Genomic DNA, 16,130 nt, shown 5'->3' with positions numbered 1-16,130 from the left:
TCATGATTTCTATTTTCCCCAGAGTTTTCAGGTGCTGGGTAGTGGGCATTCTCGGGCTCTCTTAAATAAATCTTGCTTAAGCTTAGATGGCTTGGCACCCAAACTCAGACTGTTCCCCTTACAAGCTACTCCCACAATTGTCCTACAAAATGAGAGTGGCATAAGGTGTGGGTTACTCCCCTAAAGAGCAGTCTCACTGCATGCAGCTGTCCCTGATCTAAACATTGCTCTGAGCAGGACACTAGGAGAATGAACAGTGCTGGCAACAGTAGAATTTTTAATGGAGAGAGGGACATGGTCTCTTTCAACAATTCAAAACATCCGATGGTTAATCTTAGGCTGGTAAAAAAGTAATTGCGGGTTTTGCCATTGAAAGTAATGGCAAAGCTTAAATGTGAGATCAAAAACTGCAATTGCTTTTATGCCAGCCTAACAGTTGAAGATCTCAGAAATTTTATATGATCTAAGGACTAACTAAAATAAATTTAAATTAGAACAATGGGAAGATGAACACTATTGGTTTATAAGTTGTGTAGTCTCTATAGTTATTTCCAGTACTTCACACAGGTGGCAGCTTCTGACTTAACAGCAGATCTACTTTCCATTAAGTTCAAGTACACGGTCGCCAATTCAGGAAATCAAAAATAAAGGCAATGAGTAGTCCACAAAAAGAAAGGCAAAGAAATAAGGAAATGGAGTTCAAGGTTACCTTAAACCTAAAATTCATAGGAACTACAAAAGCTGAAGTAACAAGAGACCCAGAGAGAGAAAAAAGAGAAGAAGATTCATTTCAGACCATATTGAAATGAATGAGGCAGAAAAGTTGATATTGAGCTGTAAAATGGTCTATATACTGATGACATAGAGTCATACAATGGATTATAATACAAAAGTCACACAGAAAAAATAGGAACAACAGCAAGAATAGCAAACACATTTTTATTGAGGACAAACTACACTAGACAGAGTGTAAATACTTTATATGGATTATTTTATTCAATCCTTAAATCTGTATGGTAGATGCTGTTGTTTTCCTTTTTTGCTAGTAACAAAATTGAGTTCCAAAGAGCTTAAGTCTCTTGTGTGTCTTTTAATCAAGAAAAAGGACTAAAGGGGAGTGCAGCAGGTAATTCCCCTGCAGTCATACAACCAGCAAAGAGCAGAGGCAGAATTCGAACCCAGCTCTGCTCAATTCCAGGTCTCAAGCTCCTAACATACAAACACGTGTTAATGGATGGGACCACAATGCAACAACTACCCCAGAGATGGTAATTTCACCCTCTACTGTAGACACCCACACAGAGGTGTCTCTGATCCTCTAGTTGACAAGATGTGTGAGGAAAATAGATAAATGGATTTCACATAAGAGGCAGCATTGCCGCAGTCCTTCACCTTTGGTTAATTAGGAGCAAGCATGCAGGACAAAAAGAGTGTTGGAAAGAAATCGGGCTCCACTGCTGGGAGTTACAGAACCCCTGTCGTGCAGATGGGCTGTGACAGAGGCAGCATAGAGAGGGCAAATTGGCAATGCTCACGGGACATTTGCTGATCTAGCATCACAAGCAGCTTTGAAATCGAGATGCTTTTCTTCCTGACCCATGAATAAAGGAAAGCTAAAAAAAAAAAAAAAAAAATGAAGACAGTAAGACGGATGAAAACTAAGGTTTTATTTAATGTGTTCACTCCAATGGGCAGACTACTGGTTTACAAACAGGTATGTATAGCTTGCAATAGATGAGGATCATAAACATGTAGAATATAAAAATATATAAAATACAGTCTGTCTTCAAGGAGCTTACAGGTAGGGAGACATTACATAGCACAATGTACCAAACCACGTGCAGTGCAAGAACCTCACCATCCAATGAGGTTCATGAATCTTTTAATTCTTCAGCTCTTAATATCATACTTAGTGTGTATACACAACTGCCTAGCTTCATGTAGTAATGTTTGTTGAACACACCAAAAGCTGAGATACCTTTGTTTCACAGGAAGAAATAACTATAAAATCATACTAAGATATAATCTTTTTTTTTTTTCATTGCCTTCTCTAACATGGCAGAGATGAAGGAAGGTCACTTTAAGTGAAACTTAAATCAATCTTGCAATTAGTCTAAAATTTTTCAGGTCACTGATGTACCATCTTGATGCATCTTTATCAGCTATATGCCACACAGTTTTTACAATCAAATCACTTTTTCTACTCCTTAAATCATAAATGATTTATGAAAAGTCCCGTGAGCATTGTCACTTTTTTATTTAGAAGAAAAGGGATATTCATATGCTGAAAATACTCTTACAGGTTCCCTTGTAACTAAAAAATATGAAATCTCGAAATTTGTTAAATCTAGAAGGGCAAGGGATGGTTTTTGACTGCTTGACTTTTACTAGAGTCACACTGATTTATTTTAGATGGTGGGCATTTGAATGAGAGCATAATTTCATGACTCTCACTAGAAAAGGGAAGATTTAGCCAAGAATTCAAACTACTACACACTTGCACAAGCATGCAGAATCAAAGCTCAAAGGAAACAAGGTTACCAGGTAAACTTCACCTTAAAGAACCGGTATGGCCAGGTGCGGTACCTCGCGCCTGTAATCCCAGCACTTTGGGAGGCTGAGGCGGACGGATCACGAGGTCAGGAGATCAAGACCATCCTGGCTAAAATGGTGAAACCCCGTCTCTACTAAAAATACACAAAATTCGCCAGGCATGGTGGCGGGTGCCTATAGTCCCAGCTACTAGGGAGGCGGAGGCAGGAGAATGGCGTGAACCTGGGAGGCAGAGCTTGCAGTGAGCTGAGATCATGCCAGTGTACTCCAGACTGGGCAACAGAGCGAGACTCCGTCTCAAAAGAAAAAAAAGAACTGGTACACTCCTGAAAACAGATAAACCAAAACCATAAGAAATTTAATTATAAGAGAAATTAAAATTTATCTTATAATTAAAGCTATCAATAAAGATTTTAAGCTATCAATAAAGATTCCCAGTTAATTATGCATCTACTATATGTCAGAGACTGAGTTAATTGCTTTGCATACTGTTGAGCACATTTCAGACTCTTTATAAGTATTGGTTGATTTAACACCTTATTTTTATTATTTTTTATTTTTATAGATTTAGGGAGTAAAAGTGCATTTTTTTTTTTTTTTTTTTTTGAGACAGGGTCTGACTCTGTCACCCAGGCTGCAGTGTTGTGTTACAATCACTGCTTGCTGCAGCCTCGAACACCTCAAGCAATTCACAAGTGCATTTTTGTTACATGGGTATATCGCATAGTAATGAAGTCTGGCTCTTAGTATAACCATCACCCAAATAATGTAAACTGTACCCAACTGGTAATTTTTTATTCCTCGCCCACCTCTTACCCTCTCATCTTTTGGAGTCTTCAACGTCTATTATTCCACCCTATATATCATGTGTACACATTGTTTTAGCTCCCACTCAGAAGTAAGAACATGTGGTATTTAACTTTCTGTTTCTGAGTTACTTCATGTAAGATAATGACCCCCAGTTCCATCCAGAGAGGCGCAAAAGACATGATTTCATTTTTTTATGTTTGAGTAGTATTCCATGGTGTATATATACCATGTTTTCTCTGTCCATTTTCTCTATCAACTGACAGACTCTTAGGTTGATTCCATGACTTTGCTGTTGTGAGTAATGCAGTAACAAACAAGTGCAGGTGTCATTTTATCTAAAGATTTATTTCTCTTTGGGTAAATACACAGTAGTGAGATTGCTGCATCAAATCATAGTTCTATTTTTAGTTCTTTGGGAAATCTCCATACCATTTTCCATAGAAGTTGTGCTTACTTACATTCCAACAAATAGTGTTTAAGCAGCTATTTATTTTTTGAATTTTTAATAATAGCCATTCTGACTGGTGTAAGATGGTACCTCACTGTGGTTTTCATTTGCATTTCTCTGATTATTAGTGATATGGTTTGGCTGTGTCCCCACCCAAATCTCATTTTGAACTCCCATGTTCAAAATGGGAGGGACCCAGTGGAAGGTAATTGAATCACTGGGGCAGGTCTTCCCCATGCTGTTCTCGTGATAGTGAATAAGTCTCATGAGATCTGACGGTTTTTAAAAAGCGAGTTTCCCTGCACAAGCTCTCTTTTTGCCTGCTGCCATCCACGTAAGACGTGACTTGCTCTTCCCTGCCTTCTGCCATGTCTGTGAGGCCTCCCCAGCCACTTGGAACATGAGTCTTTTAAAACTCTTTCATTTGTAAATTGCCCGGTCTCAGGTATGTCTTTATCAGCAGCATGCAAATGGACTAATACCGTAAATTGGTATCAGTAGAGTGGGGTGCTACTGTAGATACCTGAAAATGTGGAAGCAACTTTGGAACTGGGTAACAGGCAGGGGTTGGAACAGTTTGGAGGGCTCAGAAGAAGACAGGAAAATGTGGGAAAGTTTGCAGCTCCCTAGAGACTTGTTGAATGGTTTTGATCAAAATGCTGATAATGATATGGACAATGAAATCCAGACTGAGGTGGTATCAGATGGAAATGAAGAACTTGTTGGGAACTGAAGCAAAGGTGACTCTTGTTATGTTTTAGCAAAGAGACTGGCAGCATTTTGCCCTGCTCTAGAGATCTGTGGAACTTTGAACTTGAGAGGGATGATTTACGGTATCTGGCAGAAAAATTTTCTAAGCAGCAAAGCATTCAAGAGGTGACTTTAGTGCTGTTAAAGGCATTTAGTTTTATAAGAGAAGGAAAGCATAAACTTGGGAAAATTTGCAGCCTGACAATGTGATAGAAAAGAAAATCCCTTTTTCTGAGAAATTCAAGCTGGCTGCAGAAATTTGCATGTGTGACAGGAGTCAAATGTTAATCACCAAGACAATGGGGAAAATATCTCCAGGGCATGTCCGAAGTCTTCACGTCAGCCCCTTCCATCACAGATTCTGAATCCTAGGAAGAAAAAATATTTTCATGGGCTAGGCTCAGGGTACCCATGCTGTGTGCAGCCTAGGGACTTGGGGCCCTGCATTCCAGCCATTCCAGCTGTGGCTGAAAGGGGCCAACATAGAGTTCCGCCATGGCTTCAGAGGGTGCAAGCTCCAAGCCTTGGCAGTTTCCATGTGGTGTTGAGCCCATGGGTACACAGAAGTCAAGAACTGGGGTTTAGGAACCTCTACTTAGATTTCAGAGGATGTATGGAAACACCTGGAGGCCCAGGCAGAAGTTTGCTATAGGGCCAGAGCCTTCATGGAGAACCTCTGATAGGGCAATGCAGAAGGGAAATGTGTGGTCAGAGCCCACACACAGGGTTCCTACTGGGGCACTGCCTACTGGAACTATGAGAAGAGGGCCCCTGTCCTCCAGACCCCAGGATGGTAGATCCACCAACAGCTTACACCGTTCACCTGGAAAAGCTATAGACACTCAACACCAGCCCATTCAAGCAGCCGGGAGGGAGGCTGTACCCTGCAGAGCCATGGGGTGGAACTGCCCAAGACCATGGAAACCCACCTCTTGCATCAGTGTGACCTGGATGTGAAACATGGAGTCAAAGGAGATCATTTTAGAGCTTTACGATTTGACTGACCTGCTGTATTTCAGACTAGCATGGGGCCTGTAGCCCCTATGTTTTGGCCAATTTCTCCCATTTGGAATGGCTGTATTTACCCATTGTCTGTACCCCCACTTTATCTAGGAAGTAACTAACTTGCTTTTGATTTTACAGGCTCATAAGTGGAAGGGACTTGCTTTGTTTCAGATGAGACTTTGGACTGTGCATATCTGAACTAATCCTGAAGTGTGTGAAGACTTTAGGGCACTGTTGGGCAGACATAATTGGTTTTGAAATCTGAGGACATGAGATTTGGGAGGGGCCAGGGGCGGAATGATATGGTTTGGATGTGTCCCCACCCAAATCTCATCTTGAACTCCCACATGTTGTGGGAGGGACCCGATGGGAGGTCATTGAATAATTGCGGCAGGTCTTTCCCATGCTGTTCTCGTGACAGTGAATGAGTCTCATGAGATCTGATGGTTTTAAAAGAGGGAGTTTCCCTGCACAAGCTCTCTTTTTGCCTGCTGCCATCCATGTAAGACGTGACTTGCACCTTTGCCTTCTGCCATGATTTTGAGGCCTTCCCAGCCCCTTGGAACTCTTAAGTCCACTAAATCTCTTTCTTTTGTAAATTGCCCAGTCTCAGGTATGTCTTTATCAGCAGCATGAACACAAACTAATACAATTAGTGATGTTGAGCATTTTTTCATATGTTTGTTGGTTAACTGTGTATCTTCTTTTGAGAAATGTCTGTTCATGCCCTTTGTCCACTTTTAAATGGGGTTGCTTTTCTTTTTTGTTATTTGAGTTTCTCATAGATTCTGGATATTAGTCCTTTGTCACATGCATAGTTTGCAAATATTATCTCCCATTTTGTAGGCTGTCTCTTTACTCTGTTGATTATTTATTTTGCTGTGCAGAAACTTTTAGTTTAATTAAGTTCCATTTATATTTTTCTTGTATTTGGTGCATTTATTTTAGAGGACTTTGTCATAAATTCTTCACATAGGCCAATGTCCAGAATAGTTATTCCTAGGTTTTCTTCTAGGATTTTTACAGTTTCAGATCTTACAGTTAAGTCTTTAATCCATCTTGCATAATTTTTGTATATGGTAAGAGATATGGGTCCAGTTTCATTCTTTTGCATATGGCTATTCAATTTTCCCAGCCCCTTTTCCTGAATACAGTGTCCTTTTCCTATTGTTTATTTCTGTTGACTTTGTCAGAGATCACTTAGTTGTAATTATGTAATGCCTTATTTTTAATAATCACAAAATAAAAAGGCATGTAGATTTTGTCAATTCCAGGTGATAACATTTGATTAAATAGCTAATAAATTGTGGAGCCTAAGCACCTTTTTCTATCCTGAGATGCCCCTTACCTAGTAAAAGAAATATAATGATTCTTCATTGATTATAATTTACAAAAAATTGACTTTGTTTTCTATAATTTACACGTACTTATACTGGGCATTTGAAAAGACTCTTCTAAATAGCAGACATATGGTAAATACAGATACATCATTCTACATGCATAACTCAGTGATTAAAAATGCCATTAACCTTTCGTTACTATGAACTTGCCTATACCCGATATTGAGATCTTTGAATGGGACAGAGTAGGACACTGAAAATTTACTTAACCTAATGATAATTATGAAAGCAAACATAATAGTATATAATGTATAATTGACTTTCTATGTGAATTAATTTTCTCCAATTATTAATAAAATTTTGTTTTTCTCTGACTCTTAGTTTATTATTAAAATTAAACTTGATTTATTCTTTGTTTTTATCAGTTATCTAACATATACATGTATATATACACAGAGAGACAGAGAAAGAGACAGAAGAAACACTTGATAAAGGGATATTCTATACTGCAGAAACAGAACAAGTGGATTTGAACACAACCAATATTTAGTGTCTTTAGTGTTTTCCACCTCTAATTTTTAAGTATAAATTACCAATAATGAACAATTATACAGACGTTTCCTTTATTTGAAACAAACTTAATATTTTTTATTTTTATTGCTATTGTTATATATCTAGCACTCTACATTCCCCAAATCATATTATCATCAATCTAAAAATCAGCTTAATTGATGGCAAGTCATTTTACTGGTACTTTCAAATTGGAAATGGAGAAATTACAACAGAGAAAATTTGAGATTGATGAAGATCCTGAATCAAATGAGGAAAATAGAAACAAAAATACTTGCTTCAACTCCAAGATATGTATCCTAAAGGCTAAAATAAGAAATGTTACTGATTATTCTTACTTTAATGCACTGTCATACCTGTGAACTGCCAATTGCAAGTAATAATATTTAAGAGTAGATGTTTCAAATATAAAGCAATTATATATATATCTTATTTCTACAAAAGTTTAATTTTAAAATATTTGTATTAAATTTAAACAAAAGCAAGTCAGATATTAAGCATGATATAATATTAGATTATCTGTATTTGGATTTTATTTACCAGTAATTGAACTAGAAAGAACACACATCAATAAAATCTGTTTATATTCTCTCTACATTATTTGTGGGATTTGGACTGACCTTAATAAATGAAATATTATGAATACATTGGCCCTTGGAATCAAGAATGAAGAAGACGAAAGCATTCCCTTGCAAATCTATGACCTTGCTTGCCTGAGAGATTCAGTAACTGCCATGGCCATGCCAATCTCAATGATGGATATTTTTAAATGTGCCAGGGAACACACAACAGAGTCCTCTACTGAAAGCAACAATGGCTTTACATAAAATCTGCCCTATGCAGAGTTCTTGAAACTTAACAGACAGGAAGGAAGAAAGATAAAGAATTCAGGAAAGCTGGTCATGAGTTTAAAGTTCTTTCTATACCTTAGTGAACATCAGATCTTAAGCAAGTTATTTCACTGCTTTAAGCCACAATTCCCTCTTCAGAAAAGTGAGACTAATAATGCTAGACTTAAAGAGTTATGATAAGAAAGAGAGTCAATTGGCATAGACGGACTTGCTGATTTCATTCATTGTACAACTGAGCCTTCAGGATGGGAATCTGTAAACTGCAGCTTAATTGTTTATATGACACAAGCTTAACATGTGTCCTCGGTCAAGTCATTGCTGAGTTTCTCCATCTAATATGTCACTTCCCTCATAAGTATTAGGCAAGAACTTCTTGGGGTAATAATCTATAGAAGAAGATTTCTATTACATCTGACAATAGTTGGTTTTTTTATTATTTATATCTTAATAGGGATTATAGTTCTTTTCTTCAGGAGTTTGGTTAGGCTAAAAAGAAGTCTATGAGATTTGCCGATTGAATTTTTTGTAAGTTTAAATTTTATATGATTTATCCAAATCATACCTAATGACTTACAGCAAATATCCAGGGCTTTATCATTATCAGCTATCAGTAGGAGGTGGCAGCCCTTTGCTAATATATCCAACACTTTTAGACAGTCTTTTGGCAAAGGTTTAATTCCCTATTATAAATAAAATTATTTTCATCTCAAAATCTGAGAAACATGTGATGTGCATCTAATTTTGGTTCACAAACACAGTGATCAACTAACATCTCTAATCTAAATGTTGAGCATTTTACTTTTTCCTGTGTGTTTACTTGTTTGCCTCTTTGTTTACATATTTCTTTCATTCTTTTCTTCCTCCCTAGGAGTGAAAATTGGCAGCTCATTAAAACTGAGAAGCCAAAGCCATTAAATGCAACAACAACAACAACAAAAAGGAATAATTATTCACACTAAACAAAAAGAGTTTTCTCTGAGAGTTACATTGAACAGTGTATAATGTTAACTTTTGATTGTTTTCTTTTCTTTTTTTTTTTTTCTTTTGCTGTCAACTTCCAGGCAAGACATTAGAGGAAGAAGGAGGGGAATGAAGGCAAAGGAGCCTGAAAGCACTTGGCTGGTTTTCCATGTTGAGCTCTGCTCCCTTCCTGTCTGACTCTCCAATAAAGACCAGCTCCAGTAATGGGCCCCTGAAAAACTATGAGATTCCTCAATCACAAGTGTTGCTCCACACAGCTGCATGAAGAACAAAGGAACCAAAAGTCACCCTGGCCTTCAATACAGTTCTTTCAAGACAAAAGTCCAAGACTTATCATTCATCACCATACTCCCAGCTCCCAGTCAGGACTCACTGTTTGTAGAATCAATTTGAATATAATTATATATTTTGGGGGGTGTTAGGCAACAAGATCCTTTAAATGCTTTAAAATTTATAAAGCATATTTTTTTCCTGACCAAACTACATCAAATCCACTGACTGTGTTAATTGATCCATGAACCTCCCCCACCAGATACATATGCATTTGCTGTAATCAATTCCTGTTTCTCACCTACTTATCTCCATCTTTAGCTCATTAATCATCTACTGTCAGACGCCCTTGCCTGTCCAGATGCTTTGACAGGTTTCAGTCTTACCTGGGATATTCCAGTGCCCAGCCTCTAAGATTATCTTTGATCCTCTCTTCCTAAATGGTATAGGAAAGTGAACCTAAGAACATTCTTCCAATAAACTGGTGGTTGGGTTTGCTTTCTCTAGCCAACGCCTGCTACCTCCAGCTGGCTGTTTAATGACAGCACCGTCAGTAGGAACTCAAATCTCTCCACAACAGCCTTCTCCGGAGACTCACCTGCCCGACTTCCACCAATTCACTACCAATTCACTACCAAATTCACTTCCACCAATTCACTACCAAAGCTCTGAGAGAACTTTACGACCTCCAAACTCTGGGTGTTGACTTAGGGTTGAGTTTGAGGTTTGTTTGCTCAATTTGCAGCAGTGTGGCTTTTGAGCAGTGACAGTAGTAATGGAGTCAATAATGTCCTAACACGGCAAGTTCTAAGCAGCATCACTGCAACTCTGGTATTGAGGATTTAGTAGCATCTTCTTGTTAAAGGTGCTAAAGACTACAGCATACAGTATCTGTGAGCTTCCCATCAACCTGCCACAAGACAGAAAGTGTTTCAGAAAGTTGAAGTTCAGACCTTACGCTAAGCGATTTGAGTCAGTGACTACTGACTACATTGTTTGTATCAACAAATTCTCTCAACAGGCTGGTGGCCAGGCAAGCACCTGCTACCACCACAGATGTCACTGCAATGAAGCATTCTGCTCAACAATTACATATCCAAGACCCAGAATGAAGCTCTCCTGCAAAAGTGACATTCTAATTAGACTTGATTCTTTTTGAGAAATAATGCAGTAAGATAAATTCTCCCTTTGCCACCCATCCTTAAAGTCATCATTCTAAGCCAAAATAACTTTTAAAAAGGAAAACAAAATTAGAGGGCTAACATTCTGATTTCAAGATTTATTATAAAGATACACGAATCCAGACAATATGGTATTGGTATAACGATAGGCACAGGGGCAAAGACAACTTAGTAGAACAAAAGAGTGTGTTCAACAAATGGTGGTAGAAGAGTTGGATATCCATAAGCAAAAAAATAATAAACTTTGGTCTAAACATTATACCATGTACAAAAATTAACCAAAAATGGTGCATAGGTATAAATACTAAACCTAAAATTGTAACAAAACTTATCTAAGAAAACATAAGAGAAAGTTCTTGTAACCTTTAGATAGCCCAAGAGTTTTTAGATAAAAAACAAAAGTTTGTATTTTATGTATAATAATTCATTTATTCTTGCTAATATTTATATAAGGTGGCATCATGACTTTTCCCTGTCTTCAGATGGTTTCATAAGAAGAGGAAAAGAAGAGAGATCTCTCCCCTTCCATGTGCACATGCCAAAGAAAGGCCACATAAAGACATAGTGAGAAAGCGGCTGTCTGAAGGTCAAGAAGAGAGCCCTCATCAGAAACCAAATTTGCCAGGACCTTGGTCTTGGACTTATCAGGTTCGGTCCTTTAAGTTACCTAGTCAATGATATTTTGTTATGACAGCCCAAACAGACTAATACATAACCCAAATGTCCATCAACAGGTGAAGGGATAAACAAATCATTGTATGTCTACACAATGGAGTCAGAAACAGAAAAAAATGAACTATTGATACACGCAAAATTATGAATGAATACATAAGTAGGCTGAGCAAAAGAATCTGTCAAAATAGAGTGCATGCTATATAATTCTGTTTATATAAAATCTAGGAAGTCCAAAATACACTATAATGACCAAAGCAGATCAGTCATTGCCTGGGAGGGAGAAGTGAGGAAGAGTGGAAGTAAAGGATTGCAAAGGCACATGAGAAAACCTCAAGAGTGAAGAATATGTTCACTGTCTTGATTGTGGTGATGTCTTCACAAGTGTATACTTATATCAAAACTCACCAAATTTCGGCCAGGTATGGTAGCTCACACCTGTAATCCCAGCTATGTGGGAGGCTCAGGCAGGAGGATTACTTGAGCCCAGGAGTTTGAGACCAGCCCTGCCAACATGGTGAGAGACTACCCTTCCACTCCCCATCTCTTTAAAAGCAAACCCAATTTTATACTTTTTTGAGTTTTTCTTATTTTTTTTTTTTTTTTTAGATGGAGTCTCACTCTTTCGCCCAGGCTGGAGTGCAGTGGCATGATCTTGGCTCACTGCAATCTCTGCCTCCTGGGTTCAAGCGATTCTCCTGCCTCAGCCTCCCACATAGCTGGGATCAAGGCATATGCCCTCACACCCGGCTAATTTTTGTATTTTTAGTACAGACGGGGTTATGCCATGTTGGCCAGGCTGTTCTCGAACTCCTGGCCTCATGTGATCTACCTGTGTTGGCCTCCTGAAGTGCTAGGATTAAAAGTGTGTGCCATGCGGCCCAACTTAAATTTTATACTTTAAATAAGTGCAGTTTCCTCACAAAAGAAAGTAGATGAGAAGGGCAGAAAGACTCCCACTATATATTGCTAAGTGTAAAAAGCAAAGTCCAGGGTCATAATACTACTACTAATAGCAACTCACATAGCACTTACTTGTGGCAGATATTCTTCTAAACTAAATGCTTTATGTATAATAATTGATTTATTCTTGCTAATATTCACATTCACATAAAGTGGTATCATTACTTTCCCTTTTGCAAATGAGGTAATCAAGGCTTATTGCAATCACACAGCTAACAACTCATGAATCAGGACTGCTATCCCTGCAGTTGGATTCTAACCTGCTCTTTTTTTTTTTTTTTTTTTTTTTTTTTTTTTTTTTTTTTTTTTTTTTTTTTTTTTTTGAGACGGAGTCTGGCTCTTGTCCCCCAGGCTGGAGTGCAGTGGCGCGATCTTGGTTCACTGCAAGCTCCACCTCCTGGGTTCACGCCATTCTCCTGCCTCGGCCTCCTGAGTACCTGGGACTACAGGCGCCCGCCACCACGCCTATAGAGATGCGGTTTCACTGTGTTAGCCAAGATGGTCTCGATCTCCTGACCTGGTGATCTGCCTGCCTCGCCTCCCAAAGTGTTGGGATTACAAGCGTGAGCCACCCCACCTGGCCATCTAATCTGCTCTTAATCACCACACTTGACTGCAAGATCTTACTATGTAAAATAAATGTGCATGCAAGGCAGATGTATTTGGAGTGGGGAAGGAGATGGAACTATGGAAAGGAGTCTGGTGAAAGGGAAATTTATTCTTTAAGGCAAATACTCTTTTCTTGTTTAATTTTATAGCAATCAGCCCTGTGTCAATTGGTCCTTCTGGAAGCATATGCCAAGATGACAAGTGAGAAGTACAAGTGTTTTATTGGGAAGTAATGCCTGTGAAAGGTAAAGCAAAAAGCAAGATTGGTCAGGGAGAGCCTCAGATAATCAAACAGATCAGCCTAAATCTCAGCCAACCCAGTGGGGCACTCTGAAGCAAAGATCGCCCTTTAGAGGTGTTTCATCTCATGTTGAATAGGAATGACCAGACCCTGGTAATTCTGTGATGCTGTCATTGCTGTGGACTACTTACAAAGTGTGCCCTCAGCTTGAACAAAAGCTGAGGAGGATCCAGAAGATACTGCAGAGGAAGGGTGTCAATTTCCCACCCTCTCTGTAGCAGAATAGCAAGTTCTCTCTTAAAGGGAGATCTGAACAGCTCTCCTTCTTGGTTACCACACTATCAAACAGGAAGAATATATTTTCTTACAGAGCTCTTAATGTGTAGTAAGTTACCCAATTATTGATCAAAATGGTTGAGAAAATATCCATTTCTTTAATATGTTTTTTCCCTTTGGGAGAAGGAAAAACAAATGATATGCCCAAGTGATATGCTGAATCTTCTGCAAAAGACATTGCTTCTTTAACTCAGGAATGGAAAACCAAATATCGTATGTTCTCACTGATATGTGGGAGCTAAGCTGTGAGGACGCAAAAGCATAAGAATGATACGGTGGACTTTGCGGACTTGAAGAGTGGGAGGGGGCCGAGGGATAAAAGACAAGATACATGGTGCAGTGTATACTGCTTAGGTGATGGGTACACCAGGATCTCACAAATCATGACTAAAGAACTTACTTATGTAACCAAATACCACCCGTACCCCAATAACTCATGGAAAAATAAAATAATAAATTTTTAAAGACTGCTTCTTTGTATCATGTGTGGAAAATGACTCAACTGCCCTCTCAAATTCTACTCAAATAGGCCTTATATGTTGCTGATTATACTATCTCAATTAGGAACCATACACTGGTATTTATTTACTATTAGTATTATCACAGCACAATAACAGTTTCCATGCAAAGGGGAACAAGTCAAGGTGGAATCAAAAGTCATCAATGCAAAAGATTCCACTTTTACTTTCAAATTTGATTGAAGTAGATATACAAGTCAACATTCCAAAAAGGAAATAAATTTGCTATTTTGCTACTTTCCCAAACAAGAGAAAGGAGATAAATCCCCAGCATATTGAGTGAAAAGGATCTAGTGAAATATCCTGGCAAGTCAGTCCTATTTGAGAAGTGGTTGCATTACTAAGTCATACGAATAATTAAACAACTCTTACCACCTGCAGGAAACAGAAAATGAAGGATAATATCAAGTACCTCTCAACTCTAACTGCAAAAAAAAAAAAAGTCATTTTCCCTGAAAATCAGTAATTCCCACTTGATAAACTGGTACAAAATTATTAATTCCCTGTATTTGAGAAATTAAGAGATAGTACTTTTTAAATTTTACCTGCTTGTCTTTGACAGTTATATATTCCTTTCCCTATGGTTCTCTCTTTCCTTTTTCAATAAATTCTTCTCTCCACACACACACACACACACACACACACACACACATTCACCTATAACACTACATTTTAAACTTGTAATGTGATTATGGAAATAGACTGTTAATCAGAAGAACAAGGTTTCATATTCATATCTGCTAGCGAATGTTCTGCCTTAGGTTAGTCAGCTAATTTTTCATTTAAATTGATTTTTAATTCAACTTTTGCAAATGCCCAAGTAATGATTAACTAAAATATAAATAAGCAAACAAAGATAATTGTTCTGTGAAATGGAAATATATTCAGCCTCCAAAACACCAGAGTCTCTCTACTCAAGTGTCATTTTTTCTTAGTCTAAGAAAAAGCAAGAACAAATAGAAAGTCTGGGGGAAAACACTAGGGAAAAGGGAAACATCTAATGAAGAATGTTGAGCTTCTTGCCCGTATAACTGCAATGGCAATAGCCAGGTCACAGTTTGAAATGCCTGCTGAAGAGGAATTTGATTGTGCCTACACCAAAAAACAAACAAGAAGTTCAAGAATCAGATCACACCGAGTTTTTGCTGTGTTTCAGACTGTGCTAAGAACTTTACTGGCATTATTCTATTGATGCCCTAACAACAATCTTAGGAAGTAGATATTAAAATCCTCATTTTAGAGATAAGAAAAAAATCAAACCCTAAGGATTAAATAGTTGACACAATGAAAAAAACCCAGAATTCAAAAGTAGGTGTTTTACTTTTTTTGGTTTTTTCGTTTTTTTTTTTTTTTTAATTCCTCAGCCTGTACTATATTAAGCCACATAAAACAGAGGAACCATCATGTTGACTCTCAAACCTTAGTGTGCCTCAGAATCACCTGGCAGACTTGTTAAAACAGACATCTGGGCCCTAACCCCAAAGTTTCTGATTTGGTAGGTGGGGCCAGAGGATTTACATTTCTATCTAGCTCACAGGTAATGTTGATTCTGCTAGTCTAGACACCACATTTTGAGAAGCAGTGTTCTAAACCAATGGTTCCCAAATCTTTGGATTTCAGGCAGCAATTTTTTTTTAATGAAGTTTGAGTGGGCAAAGAACATGAATTGACTTTTTTTTTTTAACAAAAGACATACAAATGGCAATAGTATATATTTAAAAAAAAAATGCCCAACATCACTAATCATCCCGGTCAGAGTGGCTATTAATAAAAAGACAGAAAATAGCAGATGTTGACGAAGATGCAGAGAAAAGGGACATTTTCTACACTGTTGGTGGAAATGTACGCTATTTGTAGTAGTACAACCTCTATGAAAAACTGTATGGAGATTTCTCAGAGAGTTAGAAATAGGACTATCATTCAATCCAGCACTCTCACTACTGTATATATACCAAAAGGAAAAGAAATAAATTTATCGAAAAGATACCTGCACTCATTTGTTTATTACAGCACTATTCGCAACAGCAAATAT

Source organism: Rhinopithecus roxellana, chromosome 1 (assembly GCF_007565055.1).
Source record: "Rhinopithecus roxellana isolate Shanxi Qingling chromosome 1, ASM756505v1, whole genome shotgun sequence".
Lineage (NCBI taxonomy): Eukaryota > Metazoa > Chordata > Mammalia > Primates > Cercopithecidae > Rhinopithecus > Rhinopithecus roxellana.
The sequence above is the reverse complement of the archived record's forward strand: the minus strand, read 5'-3'. Positions refer to the sequence as shown.